Raw genomic sequence first — 16,192 nt, forward strand, 5'->3', positions numbered from 1 at the left:
AATGCTGACAATTCAAATACCACAAGTAGTACTGATATTGGTCATATTATCTGGCAAGATAAGCAACTCCTAGTAAATTTCTAAATAAATAAAGTACAATTTTACCTTGATTTATATGTTGATTACATTCTGGGAAAATTCAGTGTGTATTAATTAAAAACATGCAAATAATACTTTGTGTTTATATGTAAGGTGGAGTTAAGTTCCAGATCATATAAAATTTTCAACTGTGTCAATATCTGGTAGGACATTCAAAGGGTGGGACAATGTTTTTATTGGGAGGGAATTGCTCTAGGCGTTATAAGACATTATGACATCTAACCCATATCTCTGCCAAGAAAAATGCCAGTAATATCTCTGCCCCAATTATTGGGCCACCAGAGACTCCTTGTAAATTTCCAAACACCTTAGGAAAATAGTCCTCAACCTTGGCTTTAACTCAGATACTGACAGTAGGGAGGCATCTGCAGAGCCTCTGATATAGTTGGTCAGGGCCAATGCCTGGTCATAAGGGTTTTTAAAAACTGCTCAGTTGATTCTACGTAGTAGCCAAGACTGAGAACCATGTCGTAAAGGAGGTTCTGCTCTTTTGAGCATCTTTGCCTTAGCTGAGTCAGATCACCAGAACATCGACCTGATAGGCTTCCTTTCTGCCTCATGGAGCTATTTCCTGTCCGATAGAGCCCAAGGGCCTCCTAACCTAAGGAACAACCTCTCCAATTATAAAATGGGACAGCGGGTATGTGGCTCTAGGCTCTGAAAAGTCAAAGACCTACTTTCAAGAACTCCCAAGAGTTGGGTAAATGATTAATCATTTACTTCCAAATTTAGAACGAACAGAAAAACATAGTTTAACTAAATTAAAAAACAAATCAACCAGTGACTGATTGTTTAGGAAATAAACTTGTACTACATTGTGTCCAAACACCTTCTAGAACCTCTAGTCATCCCTCCTTAGGTCTAACTTGGGCCTTTAACTTTGTAGGAAAAATAAATTTATAGTCTTTCTTCAGCTGTCTACTAAATCCTAAATCAGGAACGGTAGATACATTTATCTCCAGTGCTAACTGTAAACAGATCAGATTTGTCTGCCTGGAGAGGACTTTGAAGCCTGATCCAGGCTAACTGAACAGTGCTGTGGTGGGTTGGTTAGTGATACCTGTCATGGGCACAGGATGGGGAGAGGAAAGGAAGTGCCCCATTCCTCCCGTAGACCCTAGCGGAAGAGGCACATTTCTCAAAAATAACAGGTGAGCTTCTCAGTCTTGGTCAGCTTTTGGAACCTGATTGGATTTTATGACCATCATCCTCATCATCCAGTGAGTTTCCACTTATTGAGGTATAGCTATGCACTGCACATTTACTACCTCATTAATCCTTACAACTCTACAAGATAGGCATTTTCATCACAGTCTGTGATCCCACAGCTCATGGAAGGAACTAATCATCTAATCTGTGGTTGCTTGATGCTCAAGTCCCACAGTACAATAAATAATATGGAGTGAAATGTGGCCTCAGACCATCCTCCAAAGCTCTAATGTTCTTTATCCTGCATCCACATCCCCAGGATTCTTGCTCAAATGATACAAGATTCAACAAATACCAAATGATAATACACATACTTATTTCTCAGTATTTTCCCATTATTTCCTGGTACTGCATCCCGTCCATGTACTTAAGCAAAAAACTTAAAACATATGGCAGGGATGCTTGTGTTAATAAACTTTCTTTGCTTTGTGTTTTTCCTTTGTTGAAAACATTTTAAAAATGTTCATTTTCCTGTGACAGTCCAGTATAATAGAGGGAATCCAATTCATTGCCATAATTCAGCACCTAGAAGGGTGTTGACATGTAATAGACATTTAATAACTACGTAAAATGAATTAATCAATGCAATTGACATTTTTGTCCAAGAGCAAATGATTAATTTTTATGAAATTAAAATGTTTAATTTTGATGAAATCCAATTCATCAATGTTTCCTTTTATGATTTATTTATTTATTTAAAACAGTTGACTTTCTTTAAAATATATTTTTTAAAGTTTTATTTATTTATTTTTTGGGCCACGCAGCTTGTGGGGTCTTAGTTCCCTGACCAGGGATCGAACCCTAGGCCCTCGCCCTCGGCAGTGAGAGTGTGGAGCCCTAACCACTGGACCGCCAGAGAATTCCCCTTTTATGGTTTATTTTTTGTGTGTTAAATCGAAGAAGTTTTGGCCTTACCTAAGGTCACAAAAATGTTCACCTATGTTTTCTTCTAGAAGTCTTATAGTATTAGCTTTTACATCTAGGCCTATGATCCATTTAATCCATTTTTGATTATTAAGATCTGTGTAGAGCTTAGGGTCAGCTCTCTAAACACATCTTCATCTGCTCGGCACTGAAGAGGCAGGTGAAGCAGTTTAAGAGTATGGATATAATGCTTCCTGTCTTAGAACATGGTCTAAAAGTTGTTTTTCCAGAAAAGTGTCTCATGGCAATGTCAAATTTATCGTTTCACTCTTTCTCGTAAGAAGGGGTGCGTCCCTCCTTTTCTTCCCCCAACTCTCTCCCCTCTCTTCTACGGTCTCCAGAAACAGAAAACTCTAGTTTCTCTTTCTGTTTCAGAATAACAATGTCACAAGCAGAAAAGGAAGTATTAATCAATACTTCTTTTTTTTTAACATCTTTATTGGAGTATAATTGCTTTACAATGGTGTGTTAGTTTCTGCTTTATAACAAAGTGAATCAGCTATACATATATATACATCCCCATGTCCCCTCCCTCTTGCATCTCCCTCCCACCCTCCCTATCCCACCCCTCTAGGTGGTCACAAAGCACGGAGCTGATCTCCCTGTGCTATGTGGCTGCTTCCCACTAGCTATCGGTTTTACATTTGGTAGTGCATATATGTCCATGCCACTCTCTCACTTTGTCCCAGCTTACCCTTCCCCCTCCCCGTGTCCTCAAGTCCATTCTCTGCATCTGCGTCTTTATTCCTGTCCTGCCCCTACGTTCTTCAGAACCTTTTTTTTTTTTTTAGATTCCATATATATGTGTTAGCATAGGGTCTTTCCACGCTTCATCTACTTAAACAGATAGATAACAGCCCCGAGCAGCACTCTTTCAAGTAAACCCTGAGGCCGTCGCAGGCGGGTGGTGGCCACCGCGCTTGCCGCTGAGGGCGGGACGAAGGGCGTCCCTGAGCGTGTGCGAGGGAGGGAAGGGGCGGGCGGGCGTGCCAGCGGCCCGCGCCCTCCGCCTGCAGCACCAGTCAGGTCCCCCCACCACCCCGCCGCCCCGCGCCGAGGCCACGCTGAGCCGAGCTGGGTCGGGTCCGGGCCGTGCCGCTCACCGTGTACTGTGTGCGGAGGGACCTCCTCGAGGTGACCTTTTCCCTTCAGGTCGACGCTGACTTGGAGCTGCACAACTTGCGCGCTGTGCGAGCTCGAGTCCGGCATCCCAGCTGCCAAGAGCCAGATCGTCTCCACTGAGAGGCCCCTCCATAGACCACCAGGGATTACTGGCTGCTTAAGTCTTAAAAGTTGGCCACGTTGGGATTTTAACGAAAGAAGGAGAATGCAGACCCTTGACTTTCCATGCAGTTCCCAAACTTACCCCAATAGACTTGCGCAGTTTATCAAAAGACTTTCTTCAAAGGAAGATAATTGGATACTTTCAGTCAGCAGTACTTCCCAAAGTAAGATGTGTGAAAGGAGAGGGGAGATATGCTAAGAGCCATTTTATTTTGAGGTACTTCTTTTTATAGCCTATTTTACTCATGTGTATAAAAAAAACCCCCACCTCCTAATAAAAATCAACATTCATAAGAAAAAAAGAAACAAAAGACAAACAAACAAACAAAAAAAACAACTCTGGGAAGTGCCAGCCACCAGGAGCCCACAGTCCCACTCATCTCCTGGAGAAATAGCTTCATCAGGGCTTGGACAATCCAGCCTTGTTCTGATACCTATTGCTGGCCAACTCCCCCACGAGCTGTCCTTGCTGGAGGAACGCAATCCACCCTGGCAGATGCTCTGCTCAGAGGAGATCTTGAGAAATCTTCTAGGATCCTGGTGCAGCAGCAGCAGGACCGAGCCTGGAGAGAGCAAGAAAGGATTCATCTCTTTTCTGTGGATCCTTTTGATCTTGAGGCTCAGGCAAAGATAGAAGAAGATGTAAGGCCACAGAACATTGAGGAAAACATGACAATAGCTATGGAAGAGGGTCTGGAAAGTTTTTGTCGAGTAGTGGTGCTTTATATTAACTGCAAAGTGAATGGACATCCTTTGAAAGCCTTTGTTGACTCAGGAGCCCAGATGAGCCAAGCTTGTGCAGAAAGGTGTAATATTGGGTTGGACAAAAAGTGCCTTCGGTTTTTAAGTAAAACCAGAAGACAGATTTTTTCATTTTCACCAAGGACTTTATTGAACAATGTATTCACCCTTTTGTTCCACTACCTTTTGCCATTTTTCAGGCAACTTCATAATTCCATCTTCCCAAAACTTTTTATCTTTTTGAGCAAAGAACTGTTCCAAGTGCCTTTTACAGTCTTCTAGGGAATTGAATTATTTTCCATTAAGAGAATTTTGTAAAGACCTAAATAAATGGAAATCTGAAGGTGCAATGCCTGTTGAATACGGCGGATGAATCGAAACTTCCCAGCCAAGATGTAACAGTTTTTGTCTGGTCATCAAAGAAATATGTGGTCTTGCATTATCCTGATGGAAGATTATGCATTTTCTTTGACTAATTCTGGACGCTTTTCGTCGAGTGCTGCTTTCAGTTGGTCTAATTGAGAGCAGTACTTTTTGGAATTAATCATTTGGTTTTCCAGAAGGAGCTCATAATAGAGGACTCCCTTCCAGTCCCACCATATACACATCACCTTCTTTGGAAGACGACCGGCCTTTGATGTGGTTGGTGGTGGTTCATTTCATCTGCCCCACAATTTCTTCCGTTCCACGTTATTGTACAGTTTCCACTTTTCATCGCCCGTCACAATTTGTTTTAAAAACAGAACATTTTCATTATGTTTCAATAGAAAATTGCATGCGGAAATAGAGTCAAGAAGATTTTTTTCACTTAACTTATGTGGAACCCAAACATCAAAGTGATTAACATAACCAAGTTTGTGCAATGATTTTCAACGCTTGAGTTGGATATTTTGAGTATGTCGGCTATCTCCTGCGTGGTATAATGTTGACTGTTCTTAATTAATGTCTTGCTTTGATCGCTATCAACTTCAACTGGTCTACCCGACCGTGGAGCATACTCCAGCGAGAAATTTCCAGCACAAAACTTCACAAACCACTTTTGGCATATTTATCAGTCACAGCACCTTCTCCATACACTGCACAAATCATTTTTTTGCGTTTCAGTTGCATTTTTGCCTTTCTTGAAGTAATCAAGCATAGTATGCCAAAAATTAATCTTCAAGATTGAACTGGGTACACAAAAATTCACCAATTTTGCTAAGTCTTTTTTAAAATGTGTGCTGATATGACAGCTGTCACATACAATCTAACAAAATTGTTTAGAATGACGTTAAAGACAACTAAGTACTACTAGAGCCATCTTACAGAAAAAAACAAACGAACCTTTTGGCCAACCCAAAATAATGAGGCTGGTGGACCGTTGGTGGACACCCAGAAGACTATTGGAAGGGTACATCTAGTTCAGGTAAAAATTGAAGGTGATTTCCTGGCGTGTTCCTTCTCTATACTTGAGGAAGAGCTCATGGATATGGTTCTGGCACTGGACACGCTGAAATGGCATCAGTGTTCCACTGACCTCAAGAGAAATGTACTCGTGATCAGCACCACAGGCTGACAGACCACCTTTCTTCCAGAGAGGGAGTTACCAGAGTGTGTCCAGTTGGCATATGTGGCCGGGCAAGAGGAAATACGGCCAAAGGAGGTTGCAGACCAAGAATTAGCAGAAGCCCTTCAGAAATCTGTAGAGGGTGCAGAGCGTCAGAAGTCATGATGCATGTCGTGTGTATGTACTGCAGCTGGAGTGGGCCCCAGAACAGAGAAAAGAGGTAAAGAAACTGCCTCACTGGGAATGTCATCATTACCAACGTCAGGTGGATTTAACCATCAAGCCCATCCTTCAGGACAGAGTCCCGAGACTGGTAATCCTACAAGTCTTGCTCACTCTGTCTCTGCTTCGGTCTACGCCATCAAACCCAGTGACCCAGACAGCATTGAACCTAAAGCTGTGAAGGCTTTGAAGACTTCAGCTGAATTCCAGATAACCTCTGAAAAGAAAGTACATCTTCCTCTACAGGATCTTTCTGATTGTGCTTCCTCAACAGACAATGCTCCAGCAAAGCAGAGTCCAGGTACACCTTTGCAGAATTCACTTGAAGAAGTCATTGTTGCAGAAATCTAGAGAAATCTGCTGAAAGAAGCACCCAGGGCCTCAAATCTCATCTCCACACAAGACAGGAAGCTAGGTTATTTGTCACAGCTACTAGGATGCAAGAACCACAGAGGCTTATCAGTGAAAATGGTTGGCATCCAGAATATCAGTACCTGAGTCAGGTAAATGGCCTTCAGCAGCATGAAGAACCAAGGAATGAACAGCATGAGGTTATACAACAAAATGCTCCACATGACCAAGAACATCTTTATAACAGAAGGGACCTTGAACGTCTTGGAGAAAAGCAACAGAATCAACAAAGAAGAGTTGATTTGGAAGCTACAATGAAAGGAGACAGTTTACAGCAGAATGGGGACCTTCCAGGTACAGAGAAAAATATTCTACCTTCAGGATGCTTTGGCTGCTCAAATTCAGAAACACTTGTGGAAGTAGATACAGTAGAACAGTCCCTAGCTGCTGTGCTGATTTCAGCAGGCAGTCAAAATACCAATGTCAAGAACATTGGTGCATCTGATCTCACCTTAGATAATCCCTTGATGGAAGTAGAAACATCAGAATGTAACCTTTCCCCTAAAATGTTGAGTAATTCCATTTCCACTCAGGATTTACAGCTTCTAGAAAGTAATGTTGAAATGTCTGGAACAAATAAAGAATACGGGAATTGCCCTCCTCTTTAAGTCTCTGTGGCAGTGGTCAGCCCTCTGCCGAGTCAACAGAGGAATCTTGCTCATCTATAACAGCAGCCTTGAAGGAACTTCATGAACTTTTGGTCATTAATAGTAAACCAGCTTGAGAAAACACATCTGAAGAAGTTATCTGTCAATCAGAGATAGTGACTAAGGGCCAAACAGGTATTAAGGACCTTTCTGAAAGATGGTCCCCAAATGAGCATCTTACAGCTACCCAGAGTGAACAGTGTTCACAGGTCTCCTTTCATCAGGCCATACCTGTATCAGTGAAGACAGAACAATTAACAGACACTTCAACTGATGCTGGAGTAGAAGATGTAGAAAATATTAACTTCAGGGGTCCGTGTGATAGCCTGTTAACTGATGAAGAAGGTGTCCCCAAATCTAGGGAATCAATAAATGAGAGCAGTTCTGTCACTCTAGCCTCAGCTAAAATGTCTAATTAACTACACTGCACCTTAGGTGTAGAAATTTCACCCAGACTTTTAGCAAGTGAGGAGGATGCACTCAATCAGACTTCTGAGCAAACCGAGTCCTTGTCATCCAGTATTACATTGGTTAAAGATTCGAGTCAGTGCACACAGAATCCAGTGACAGACAGGCCTGAGACCAGAGAAAATGTTCTGAAGCTGCAGGGCCACTTCTAGAATTTGAACCACCTACCAGCCATCCATCATCAAGTCCCTCCTTTCTTACACAATTAATTTTTCCTGCTGCAGACATTGACCAGATTCTCCGTGCTGGCTTTACTTTGCAGGAAACTCTTGGGGCTTTGTATCAAGTTGGTGGAAATGCAGACCTTGCACTTATTGTTTTGCTAACAAAGAACATTGTAGTTCCTATATAACCATGGAAAAGTGGGCTAGACATTACTCCATTCCCTTAAAAAAAGCTACACATACACACACACACACACACACACTCACTGCATATACAGTATATGTAGAAACCTGCAAGCAGAATGTTGAGCCAGATTTTTTTTTGTCATAGTCTTAGGTTTTTATTTATTTTATTATTTATTTATTTATTTATTTATTTATTTATTTATTTCTGGCTGAGTTGGGTCTTCGTTGCTGCACGCGGGCCTTCTCTAGTTGCGGCGAGCAGGGGCTACTCTTCTTTGCGGTGCACGGGCTTCTCATCGCGGTGGCTTTTCTTGTTGAGGAGCACGGGCTCTAAGCCTGTGGGCTTCAGCAGTTGTGGTGCACGGGCTCAGTAGTTGTGGCTCGCAGGCTCTAGAGCACAGGCTCAGTAGTTGTGGTGCACGGGCTTAGTTGCTCCGCGGCATGTGGGATCTTTCCGGGCAGGGCTCGAACCCGTGTCCCCTGTGTTGGCAGGCGATTCTTAACCACTGTGCCACCAGGGAAGACCCGGTCTTAGGTTTTTATAGCAGCCTTTTTCACTTAGGGAAGAATACGTTACTGAACGAAATGATAAGGATTATTTTCCTTCTTTCTTTTCTCCTTATGTAAAAGTCCTTTGAAGATAATTTAAAAAAATGTTTTTAATTGTTGTTTCCCATACTTTAAAACTCTTGATTTCTCTAATTCACATAATAAATTTTAAACCTTTCCAAAGTCATAAAGTATGCTCAAAATGTATCCTCCCCAACAGACACTGCTTTATCTTCTAATTCTTAAGCCTCTTTTAAGAGAGTTTGCTCTGATTGGACATTACTTTCCATTTGTAATGTTTGAACACTGATCCAAACAGTGTATTTGTTCATATTGAAAAAGAGATAAAATCTAGGTTCCTGGTAAGTTACAGCGGGCATTTGGAAACAAGCTCAGATACAAAGTTGCCTGGGCCACATTTCTTCTCCTTTTAGTCAGGGAAGGTTATTGTGAGATCACAGGTTCAGAAGGAAGCCTCAAGGAATGTCTAGTATATCCCTCTGTTAAAAACAAAGTATCTAGAGCATGTGGTTTTCTGCTCTTCCAAAATTATATGCTACTAATGGGTATGGCAGTGTGCAATAGTCAGTGAATCCTCTGCACAAAATTGTCAAAATAACTATTTCAGGAATCTGGAAGTCAACCAAAAAGCATTGAGAAGCATTAGTTCCTGAAAAACTACTGTAGTTCTGGGTAAGAGCAACAGAGTCTGAGGCCTTTCTGCCTGAAAACCCCCCACCCTACCCACCTTCCATCCCAGCTTGGTTGGAGAGAGCAGCAGTAGTTTCACCAGTATGGGCCTGGCAAGGAAAACTTTTCATAGTTATTACCACAGTTGAGGAATATCCCAGAGGCATGACTGTGGAACCTGGTGGCCCAGTGGTTAGGACGCTGCGCTTCCACTGCAGGGGGCATGGATCCCTGGTCCGGGAGCTAAGATCCCACAAAGCTATGTGGAGGCAGAATTTACTGGATACAGTGAAAGCAGTGCTCAGAGGGAAATTTGTGGTTGTAAACGCCTTGGACGAGCTCAACCGTAGACTGGTCACAGCTGAGGTCACTCACTGCTGGTCACAGCTGAGTCAGTGAGCTTGAATACAGGTCAGAAGTTCCCAAACTGCAGAGAACCGATGGTAACAACTCTCCGACATCCAGCCTTCTCCCAGAAACCAGCAAAAGCATTTATTGATTCCTTTTCCGCAGGGTCGTGGGCAGGCCCCGGATGGGCCTTGGCCTGGGCGCACGGAGCAGGGCTTCCCAGGAGGGCAAACAGGGCACGGCTGGAACTTTGGGGGGTGCTACGTGGCCTCGGGTGCGTGGGGGAGCCGCCGGGAGAGGATGGGCTGGGGTTCCGCAAGCACCGCGGGCAGCTCACGGAACTGTGAACTCAGGCCCGAGGCTCTGTCGCTGACCAGATTTTTTTTTAATATTCTTTTTGGCCAAAGTAATTTTTGATCTCTCGTCTGATGGATTTGTTTATTCTATTTGTTAAAATTTGGGCCTTTTTAAATGTATTGGCAGTATGTGCATACAAAAGCTTTTTATTATCATTAAGATGATATAATCGGCAATAAAATTGATGGTATTGCATATAGCATAAAAAGTAAAAATAAAAATAAAATAAAGTAAATCCTACATTGTCTGCAAAATAATCCAGGGTTTGAGGAACAGACAGACCACCAATAGTAAGCTGAGGCCTATGGGTGGGAAAGGGTGAGAGGTCAAGGACCCGCTATTCTGCTCAACCTCTAGCTATTTCAGCTTTGAGCTGTGATACCACATGAACAAGACCTCTCTGTTTAGGGACTTTCATGGGGAATCAGGGGAAGGGGATGTCTTAAGAAGGATCTTGTCTTCTGAATTCATACAGCTCCTGAGAAGACTTGATTTCATAGCTGGAATGGCAACCAAGGTTCTGTCTGCTTACAATTCCAATTGCACACTTATACCATATTTTTATTTCTCTGACCTTCTGGGAAGGACTGAGAAAAAGGAAATGGACTTTGTTAGATCTTCATTAGATATATGGAAAAAACGTTTGCTTCTCACAGTTGGGCTTGTGTCCTTTACTGTTTGTTTCACATACTCATGCTCAGGATCACTCTACTGGCAGGAAGCACATCCCCTGAGCTTTCAAATCCTACTTACCTATTGACCAAAATCTAACCCAAGTGTTTTTCTATGAATCCAACTACTCAGGCATTCTTAGTGATCTCTATATTTCCTAGTCTTAAAAAAGGGCACTAATACCAGAAATAGCCAGGAGCTAGGAGAGATGCTGGGTGTATATAGAAAAATGAGACACAATACATACCTATCAGGAAACTTGCAGCCTAGTGAAGGGGTCAGATGCAGCAATAGCTTATTATAACACAGTGCTGTGATAAGAGATGTGCATAGACAGCTATGGAAGACAAAGGTTGGGCATCTAATACAGAACAGGCTAGGCCAGAGTACAGTATGGAGTCAGGGATGATTTTCTGGAGGAGGCAATAAGTTTTGTTGAGTTTTGAGATTAACTTGGTATAGACTATCAACGGGGTGGTTCCAGGCAAATCTGTCAAAAGCACAGAGGCATGAGATGGCATGGGAAATCCAGAGAACTACAGGTAGTTCAGTAACCCATAACCAGACCCTCTTAGCTCACTTTTATTTTATTTTTATTTCCATTTTTTATTTTTTACAGTAGGTCCTTTTTGGTTATCTATTTTAAATATAACAGTGTGTACATGTCAATCCCAAGCTCCCAATTTATCCCTCCCCTCAACCCTTCCCCACTGGTAACCATAAGTTCATTCTCTAAGTTTGTGAGTCTGTTTCTGTTTTGTAAATAAGCTCATTTGTATTATTTTTTTTTAGATTCTGCGTATAAGTGATATCATATGATATTTGTCTTTCTCTTTCTGACTTACTTCACTTAGCATGATAATCTCCAGGTCCATCCATGTTGCTGCAAATGGCATTATTTCATTCTTTTTAATGGCTGAGTAATATTCCATTGTACAATATGTACCATATCTTCTTTATCCATTCATCCGTCAATGGACATTTAGGTTTCAGCTCACTTTTAACCGGTTTCCTTTAAGTTTTTTCAAAGGAAACTAGGAGGGCTCTTTGATAGCAACATGCAATTCCTCATCTCAATTGTCCCAAGCAAGTCTATTCCTTGGCCCCTGACTCAGTTCAACAAAATTGTGCAGAAATTTTGAAATCTTCTACTGTTACTTACACAGGTCCCTGGGGGATATCACTCTCTCTCCTTAGCAGTTTATCACAGGACCTCACAAAATGTCTGCTCCTTGAGTTATTCTGACAATTCTGTCCTCTACACCTTGCTAGATTTCTAGTGATGTGTTAGAAAGCCTTACAGATTGGCTTCCTGAGGGGACTAGCCACACTTAAGACAGCTCCAAGAGTGGCTGGAACATAAAATATAAGAAAGAAGTGGCAAGAAATGTGGTTAGGCAGAATATGAGTGGGAAACCAGATTACGAAAATCTTTGAAAGTAGACAGAGGGCCCAAAGGAAAATTAGACTGTTGACCTATAAACTGAGCCACACAGATGAAAACTTGCTTATTCTAATTGCTCTAAGGTACAAGCTGGTCCCTCCTACTGAATTATACATACATTTCCTGAGGGCAGAAGTCCTGCCTAATATTTCCTCTATGATTCTACACACATGTTCAAGCACATAGGAAGGAGTACAAAATATGTTGGTCAGTGGATTCGAATGGGCTACCAAGTGAGGCTGCATAGATTTTTAGAAAGGGATACCTTGCGTTGCATAGAGTCAGATTTTTCAAAGGCAGGGAGGGGTAGAGTTTCTATGTTTATTTGGAGTCTGAGATCCTCTCCAATTACTCCAGCCTATTCTAAATGGCTGTTTCTCTCAATTTTCCACCCTCTCCGCCACTAGGAGGCAGCATAATTTCCCTTTGCCCTCTGGGACAAGGATTCTCTATCCCATAATACATAGTATAAACATATATACATAATACACACAAAAATATATGTTCCACCTGAAGCTTTGACCTTGATTGACTGGAAAAATGTTGCCTGGTGTTTTGGCCAGTTGGCCCCAACGCTCAAGACAGAGGGTTCTGGAGCAACACTCTGACCTCCAACTATCCCTGAAGGAGCTGCCCCAATGAAAACTACTTTCTATGAAGCATCTGGATGGTACATTAATTCTGCAAGCAACAACGGGCAAACTCAAACATTACAGAATCCTATATTGGGTAAAGAGGGTTTAGATGGGGTTGGCGGTCCTCTCCTGTTGAGTTTTATGCAACCTTGGGCCCCTAGGGAGTTTCCACAGAAAATCAGTTCAGGATGTGCTGGCCTCATTTGTTGTAGCTTTCTGTTTATTTCTTAATGGTTGCAATATAGTGGCACTTGTGCTTATGCCAGCAGCCTGAAGCCTTTTAGCAAACTAGAAATACAATGCCCTATTAAGAAGCCAAAGTATGTTCCAAGCATATTTTTCTCAAGGCCTGTGTTTTCAGGATTACCTCTGCCTTGGTGACAGTGAAACTTAAGGAAAGCTATTTAATTTGATCATCATTGTCAATGTGCCAGTTAAATGGTGTCAGGGTGTCTCAGGCTGTCCTGGAAAAGATTTGTCAATCACTTTAGCAGAACTTCTCAAAGCTTGTGACATCAGAGGGGTTCAGGTTATTTCTGAGTCACAGGACGGGACAGCCAAGGCCAAGAACATGGTCAGCCTCTCTCAGACACACAGCTTCTGTCAAAGTCAAGTCTTGGGCTGGCCTCCTGCGTAAGCCCTTTTAAGAAAGATTTGCTTCGACAGGTGACTAGTGCAAAGACCAAGATTATAAGCTACTACATGTGTGTGGGGAGCAGAGACCACGCAAAGTTTTAGGAAGAAATTCAGCTTTTCTTCCTTTGAGCTTTGCTGAAATCTCTCCAGAGTTTTCAAAGGCAAAGTCAGCACTGTTCCTTTCATAAGCGTGTATTGAGTCTGAACTCTTGCCAGGGCCTAGGACACAAGGGAAAATGAGACCTGGAATGTGGATTTGGCCATCACACCTGTTGCAAATGGGCTTGCACTGGGCTAAGGGACATAGCCAAAGACAAATCCTTTCCATGTGACACATTCATGAGAATAAATAATACAAAATAAATGAAATACTACTTTTAAAAAGGAAATAAACATAAAGCAAAACAGAAACATTGACTTGGATGTTTGGAGCTGCTATTATAATGGAAGAATCACACATGTATATAATAAAAGAGATGATTATAATGTACAGAATTGCCACCCATATAAGTATTTTCTAAATTGCTATGAGAATGCAGAAGGAGTTATTGACAGGAGTTTAACTCTCTTCCCACTGAGAATTTGCAATACTAATGACAGAGAAAGCCTGGTGGAATCACCTACCAGGAAGACAGTGGCCTTGATTCAGACAAATCTTATTCATTCACTCAGCAAATATTTATGGAGCACTTATCATGTGTTGTTAGCTTCTTGGGATACATCAATTAACGAAAGGGAAGAAGAGTCCTGTCCTTATATTCTAGCAAAGAAAACAGGCAATGACCAATAAAAGCACTTCCTCTTTTTAATTTTTTAATTTTTAATTGTTTTATTTCTAATTTTTTAATTGAAGTACAGTTGATTTACAATTGTGTTAATTTCTGCTGTACAGCAAAGTAATTCAGTTATACATATATACATTCTTTTTCATATTCTGTTCCATTATGGTTTATCACAGGATATTGAATATAGTTCCCTGTGCTATACAGTAGGACCTTGTTGTTTATCCATCCTATATATAATAGTTTGCATCTGCTAATCCCAACCTCCCACTCCGTCCCTCCCCCAACCACCTCCCCCTTGGCAACCACAAGTCTGTTATCTATGTCCCTGAGTCTGTTTCTGTTTCGTAGATAGGTTCATTTGTGTCATATTTTAGATTCCACATATAACTGATATCATATGGTATTTGTCTTTCTCTTTCTGACTTACTTCACTTAGTATGATAATCTCTAGTTGCATCCATGTTGCTGCAAATGGCATTATTTCATTCTTTTTTTATGGCTGAGTAGTATTCCATTGTATATATGTACCACATCTTCTTTATCCATTCATCTGTCGATGGATATTTAGGTTGTTTCCATGTCTTGGCTATTGTGAATAGTGCAAAAGCACTTCCTCTTAAGTAACATGAAATCTAATTGGTTTTCTGTTGCCATCAACTACTAAAAGCCATAGGACATCATAGCTCTTGATCCTGAAGTCTCACTAAAATAATAGAATCCAACAGTATGTTAGAATGATGATTTCCCCAGATAGATCCTGAAAACAGTTTAGAATTAATGTGAGCCAGTTGTGTGTTGGTAAATGCTTAACAATTGGCTCTCAGAAATAAATAACAAAAAATAAAGCCCTCATTTGTAGTATCTGCCACTTTTTGTGGTATAAATACTCTCACTGTGGCCATTTCAAATTAACAGTGAGATATTACTGAACACAGAGTTTGGAGAAAAAACACATACAATGACTCTTAAGAGCCAGTGCAACCTGGCTCCAACACACCACTGATTGAGGGCTCATAGGATAATGAAACATCCCACATGGAAGGGACCTCAAAGTACATGGACAAATGTTTCTTGTTCATGGTGTATTGCAATCATTTCTGACAGAGGTGTCACAAGTGAATTGCTACAAATGCTGTATTTCCTTAAATCACTTCATTGATTCAAAAAAAGCTTTTGGGGAAAAAAAGAAACATTAAACCTACACAGAATTTATTTTATTTACTAACTAGAGCACATTCAGTACTTAAAGGTTCTTCTTATTTACTTTTGGCCATGGGCAGCTATGCAGAACATTGTAGTGAGAAGCTGCTATTTTGGGGAGCTTTACTGCTTTTGCAGACTTAATATTGACCTTGAAATTGAGACGTAGTAAAGCATACCTGGGTTTGGTCTACATTTCTTATTGGATTAAGCAGATATTTTGTTTTCTTCTTAAATTATGTATTGAGTATTGTTAAACAGTTAGTTCCTCTTGAAAATCAGCCAGGAGATTTTGTCAGATCCATGTTTGGAGTCTCTGAGTCCTTCCTGATGGATTAGTCAGTTACACCAAGTTATTCCACCTGGATGTTTGCTGCCTCTAATTTCATTGTGTGTCTCTCAACAACAAAATAAAACCCTGCTCGGGTCTAAAGGACACCTCATTGTTGCTTTACCAAAAAATGTGAAGGGTGTTCACTTCTCTTTTGACAAACTTTGATTCACTTTTCCTAGGTGTGTCTGCCTGAACTTATGCACTAGGAACTTTTTCATTTCAAGGCTGAAATGTGGGGTAATATTTTGGTGAAATTTTAAGCAAATTTAGAGAACTACATTAAGTAAAATTCAACCAAGCACCACATGTAGTCTAACTTTGGAATTGCGAAAAAATAAAGTAAAAATATGGAGATATAATACAACAACTACAAGAACATAACCTTTGACTATTAAAATTAAAATAATATTCATTAAGTTAGGTGTCAACATTTATAAGAGATGCACTGTTGTTGGCTTTCAAGATGGAAGAAGGCAGCCACAAGCCAAGGAATGTGGGCAGCGTTTAGAAGCTAGAAAAGGCAAGGAAACAGATTCTCCCTTAGAGCCTCTGGAAGGAACGCAGGCCTGGTGACAATTTGATCTTAGCCCAGTGAGACCCATATCAGATTTCTAACCTATGGAACTGTAAGATAATAAACT

At 41.2% G+C, this 16,192-nt stretch overlaps 2 pseudogenes across 2 annotated transcripts; both read left to right on the forward strand.

Moving 5' to 3' along the window:
• The first annotated feature begins 564 nt into the window (after window positions 1–564).
• On the forward strand, window positions 565–5,968 carry LOC309606347 (protein DDI1 homolog 2-like; annotated as a pseudogene). Its single transcript has 4 exons — window positions 565–569; window positions 3,385–3,463; window positions 3,719–4,363; window positions 5,565–5,968. The product of its transcript is annotated as a protein DDI1 homolog 2-like (transcript).
• Window positions 5,969–5,994: 26 nt separating this feature from the next.
• LOC309626794 (regulatory solute carrier protein family 1 member 1 pseudogene) lies at window positions 5,995–13,907 on the forward strand (annotated as a pseudogene). The gene has a single exon. The product of its transcript is annotated as a regulatory solute carrier protein family 1 member 1 pseudogene (transcript).
• The last annotated feature ends 2,285 nt before the right edge of the window (window positions 13,908–16,192 follow it).

The sequence above is a fragment of the Balaenoptera borealis genome (genome assembly GCF_965194805.1).
Source record: "Balaenoptera borealis genome assembly, chromosome: 1".
NCBI lineage: Eukaryota > Metazoa > Chordata > Mammalia > Artiodactyla > Balaenopteridae > Balaenoptera > Balaenoptera borealis.